General features: G+C 49.6%; 1 long non-coding RNA gene across 1 annotated transcript in view; it reads right to left on the bottom strand.

The window, feature by feature from the left end:
* Positions 1-3,890: 3,890 nt before the first annotated feature.
* The window catches only part of LOC142282744 (uncharacterized), a 10,953-nt gene continuing 9,389 nt past the window's right edge, over positions 3,891-5,454 (bottom strand). The window contains exon 2 of the long non-coding RNA XR_012744576.1: positions 3,891-4,531. This is a non-coding gene — a long non-coding RNA (uncharacterized LOC142282744). The remainder of the gene's footprint in view (positions 4,532-5,454) is intronic.

Raw genomic sequence — 5,454 nt, 5'->3', positions numbered from 1 at the left:
TCATTATCCCGCACCCTGAGTGTCAGCGTCATTATCCCATGCCCCGAGTGTCGGTGTCATTATCCTGTACCCAGTGTATCTGTGTTGGGGGGGGCAGGTCCTAATTTTGCATTGGGGCCCATCAAATTCTAGTTACAACACTGCCCAGCACAGAGATGACTAGATCACAGTTGTTGCACTAAGGTTCATGATTTCTGATCTCACAGCACTGTCTGTAAGGAACATCCCCTGTACAGTAACTCCATTCTATCTCACTAGAGGTGACTAGAGCGGAGTTGCTGCACTGAGGTTCATGATTTCTGATCTCACAGCACTGTCTGTAAGGAACGTCCCCTGTACAGTAACTCCATTCTATCTCACTAGAGGTGACTAGAGCGGAGTTGCTGCACTGAGGTTCATGATTTCTGAGCTCACAGCAATGTCTATAAGGACGGCCTCAGCCAGTCCATGCATTGTGTTCAGAGATTGTACTGACGTTCATAGATGTTTGAATAAGCCCTTATACAGATTACATGAAAGCTCCCATAAACATAGGGCTAAAATTGCCCGGATCAGACAACAATATGATGTGTATGGGGGCTATCTGACTTACCTCGAGAATGGATGTAAAGCTGGTGTCACACACAGCGACAACAACAACGAGGTCGCTGCTACGTCACCATTTTCTGTGACGTTGCAGCGACGTCCAGTCGCTGTCTGTGACATCCAGCAACGACCTGGCCCCTGCTGTGAGGTCGCCGGTCGTTGCTGAATGTCCAGCTTAATTTTTTGGTCGTCACTCTCCCGCTGTGACACACACATCGCTGTGTGTGACAGCGAGAGAGCGACGAAATGAAGCGAGCAGGGAGCAGGAGCCGGCGTCTGGCAGCTGCGTTAAGCTGTAACCAGCGTAAACATCGGGTAACCAAGGGAAGACCTTTCCCTGGTTACCCGATATTTACCTTCGTTACCAGCCTCCGCCCTTGCTGCCAGTGCCAGCTCCTGCTCTGTGCACATGTGGCTGCAGTACGCATCGGGTAATTAACCCAATGTATACTTTAGCAAGGAGAGCAAGGAGCCAGCGCTAAGCAGTGTGCGCAGCTCCCTGCTCTCTGCACTGTGACATGTAGCTGCAGCACACATCGGGTTAATTAACCCGATGTGTACTGTACCTAGGAGAGCAAGGAGCCAGCGCTAAGCGCGGCTCCCTGCTCTCTGCACATGTAGCACAGCGACGTTATGATCGCTGCTGCGTCGCTGTGTTTGACATCTAAGCAGCGATCATAACAGCGACTTACAAGGTCGCTGTTACGTCACAGAAAATGGTGACGTAACAGCGACGTCGTTGTCGCTGTCGATTAGTGTGAACCCAGCTTAAAGGGAGGGAAGGAACCGGCGTGTTTGAATTCCACTTGTTGATGCTTTTGATCTCTTGAAAGATAATCCACCCCCAGAGGAGGCGACATCAGCTCTCAGAGAGAGAACACAAGAACATTTGGCCAAGCACTCCTGTATGTGATAGTCAAGAGAGAGCTGTCGGACAAATAATTGTAGGGATTGTTTACACGCCTTAAAGGGATTGTTTAGTGAAAACAAGTTATCACCTATCCATGGGCAAGGTGATCACCTGCTGATCAGTGTCCGATCACTGGAACCCGCACCGATAGGGAAAACGGGGAATTTTTATCCATATGTTTCAGGTATGTGTGACATCCATTTTTAACACGGATGCCACACGTACTCATGTTATTCTATAGTGTTCCTCACACATGCATGTTTTTACATGGACCGTGTTGCCCCACATTTCCCTGCACGCAGACATTGTTTTTTTTTCTCAGGCAGCACGGGTGTCACACACTGATGTAATCCGTGTGACAAGAACCAGAGAAAACACGTGTCTCTGAAATAAAATGAATTTTTATACTTGTCTCCAGCCCTGCTGTCACTTGCTTCCGATACCCGCTCATTATACTCAATGAATATGCACTCAACGGAGGACCTGGAAGCAGCAGCACCATAGACATCAGTGCCAGGGACAGCATCGCTGGGGACAGGCGAGTATCCAAGGAACTCTGATATCCTGACAACGCCTACGCCACCGCGGGTGTAGCGACAGTGACTTCACGGGTTCTTCAAAGTTTATTGAGAACTCCGATGAACCCATGACGTTACTGCCGCGACCCCCACAGTAGCGCGGGTGTCATCAGGATGTCATCTGAGTTCATTGTGAACTCTGATTAACCTGTGACATCACTGCCGCGCCCGCACACATACTGCTGACCTGAATAACCTGAGCTCACCTTATGAGATGAAGGTCATCAAACAGAAGCATCCACAGCAGTGTGTGTGTGAGTACTCTCACAACCAATGAGGAATGTTCGGTTCTCCATTGAGTGTGACAGCAGTATTGACGTGACCGCCCCCAATTGGCTTTCGGCAGACCAGGATTAGGGCTTTGATAGAGAAATAAATTGGAAAAGAGGGTGTCTTTTGTCTTTATTTATTGAATGATTTTCTCTTTTATGTCTTTCCAGGTTTGCTTTTGGGGAATGTCGTGGGACCTCACCATAGATTACGGTAGAACTGTTTTTTATTTATAAAAATCAAATAAATTGGTGAATGAGGTCTGAGTCGAAGGTTTTTTGTTCAAATAAAGTTTGTTATTCTCCTTTCATCTACTGGATTAGTAGTAGGGGTGTATGCTGGAGCTGGCGTCAACCCCACAAATATTACCCAGTTTGCCATTGCACCAAAGCAACGGGAAAAGCCAGGTCCAGCACCACAATTGCTGCATCTAATTGATGTGCCACTTCTCGGGCGTCTGTGGGCTGCTATTGTTAGGCTGGAAAGGGCCAAATAACCATGGCCCTTTCCACCCTAAGAATATCATCCCCCAGTTGTCTGCTGTACCATGGCTGTTTTTTTAGTAAAAATAGAGGGGACCACACGTAATTTTTTTTAATCTAAAAATGTAAAGAATAAGCGTGGGATCCCCTCTATTTTTCATAACCAGCCAAGGTACTGCAAAGAGCTGAGGATTTCAGCCTACAGCTGCTGCTGTTCCTGTGCTGGATATGAAAGTTGGGGGGACCCCACTTTTTTTTTTTAAATTAAAAAATAAAAATGGTGTAAAAATGCTGGTCAAGCTAACTATCTCTAGAACACTATTCTATAAGCTCTATTTATCTTCCTATATCTTTAATTTTTCAGGCTTTCCACATTAAACAAAAAAAAAAAAAAAAAAAAAAAAAACAAAACCAAAAAACATTCATTTCAGTATCTTACTTTTTTTTTTACCGGTACCACATGGACAACCATACTGGTACGTGTGGCTTGCACCTGTTTAAACACGGACATCTGAAAGGGGCCTTATAGATACCCATCTACTGTATGTACTATCATTTTGAGTTGCTGCAAATTATGATGTTCTCCTCAGCGGCTAAAAATACTTCTCAAAATTTCTAAGAAGTATTGTTACCCCTCTGTAAAATATGTAGTGTCACCTCTGCCAGAGCCCGTCCTATGGAACAGTGGTGGCAACAGCTTCAGACGCTCAGCAAAAAGCAACTTACGTCCCTTTAAATTTAAAGAAAAAAAAAAAAACATTTCGCCCCATATGACCGGAATCAGGCGGTGTGAGCCTCATGGAGTTATGTTGCCACCAAAGGAGGGAAACACGGTGAAACAGGACTGGGGCCTAATAAATGGGGGGCGTGAGAGAGGATCAGGGGTCTGCTAAAGACAGAAAATAAATTGTCAGCGAGATCTGATCAGTTTACTGTGGGTCTACATGTGAGGACAGATGTTTTGGAAACTACCTACAACACTGTGACCGCAGCCCGACCGGCAGTGACTGCTCACTAATGTCACACCGAGCTTTATCATTATAGAAATGAACATTCAGCCCAAACTTCTAGAACAGTTTTATTAAAATAAGTATATCAATTAAAAATACAGATATAAATTACAGTGAATAAACCAATCCTGACAGACTGGTACAGAGGGGAGCGGACCCTGCCCTCAGGGGCTTACAGTCTACAGGGTAAAGGGGAGGAGACAGAAGGTCGGGGATACAAATATATAACACTGACAGACTGGTACAGAGGGGAGCGGACCCTGCCCTCAGGGGCTTACAGTCTACAGGATAATGGGGAGGAGACAGAAGGTCGGGGATACAAATATATAACACTGACAGACGGGTACAGAGGGGCGCAGACCCTGCTCTCGGGGGCTACAGTCTACAGGGTAATTAGGGAGGGGGAGACAGAAGGTCGGGGATACAAATATACACTGTAACAATCAACTTTACAAATTAATACGTAGAATAAAGCCATGTTGGACATTGGCAACAATGAAAGAAAAAAAATCTTTTGTATCGGAGTCCCGTGCGTTTTAGGTGTAAAAATTGTATTTCTCCATTTACCATAAAAATCCTCTTGTTGAATACATTGGAGGACACAGGAGGTGTGATGTGCATTAGACCACACTGTTCTCTCAGTCTCTAAGGTGGGACGACGGGGGGCAATTACACCCAGATGCCAGTAGTCACAAACTGTGTTAGAAAAACAAAGGGAGAAGATTAATAGCACACCTCCCACAAAGTGCAACACGGCCCCCTGCCCAGCACGAGCCCCCCCACGTGCAGCCTCCCTCCCCCTGCAAGCTCGGCCCCCACGTGCAGCCTCTTTCCCCCTGCAAGCTCCACCCCCAACGTGCAGCCTCCCCCCCCAACGTGCAGCCTCTCTCCCCCTGCAAGCTCCCCCCCCCCAACGTGTAGCCTCTCTCCCCCAAAGTGCAGCCTCTCTCCCCCTGCAAGCTCCCCCCCCCCAACGTGCAGCCTCTTTCCCCCTGCAAGCTCCCCCCCCCCAACGTGCAGCCTCTCTCCCCCTGCAAGCTCCCCCCCCCCAACGTGCAGCCTCTCTCCCCCTGCAAGCTCCCCCCCCCCCCCAACGTGCAGCCTCTCTCCCCCTGCAAACTCCACCCCCCAACGTGCAGCCTCTCTCCCCCTGCAAACTCCACCCCCCAACGTGCAGCCTCTCTCCCCCTGCAAACTCCACCCCCCAACGTGCAGCCTCTCTCCCCCTGCAAGCTCCCCCCCCCCCCAACGTGCAGCCTCTCTCCCCCTGCAAGCTCCCCCCCCCCCAACGTGCAGCCTCTTTCCCCCTGCAAGCTCCCCCCCCCCCCAACAAGCTCCCCCCCCCCCAACATGCAGCCTCTTCCCCCCTGCAAGCTCCCCCCCCAACGTGCAGCCTCTCTCCCCTCAACATGCAGCCTCTTTCCCCCTGCAAGCTCCCCCCCCCCCCCAACGTGCAGCCTCTTCCCCCCCTGCAAGCTCCCCCCCCCAACATGCAGCCTCTTCCCCCCCTGCAAGCTCCCCCCCCAACGTGCAGCCTCTCTCCCCCTGCATCCTCCCCCCCCCAACATGCAGCCTCTCCCCCCCACCCAACGTGCAGCCTCTCTCCCTGCGAGCCCCAC

Source organism: Anomaloglossus baeobatrachus, unplaced genomic scaffold (genome assembly GCF_048569485.1).
Source record: "Anomaloglossus baeobatrachus isolate aAnoBae1 unplaced genomic scaffold, aAnoBae1.hap1 Scaffold_52, whole genome shotgun sequence".
Taxonomy (NCBI): Eukaryota; Metazoa; Chordata; class Amphibia; order Anura; family Aromobatidae; genus Anomaloglossus; species Anomaloglossus baeobatrachus.
This window is presented reverse-complemented; position numbering and strand designations above follow the sequence as displayed.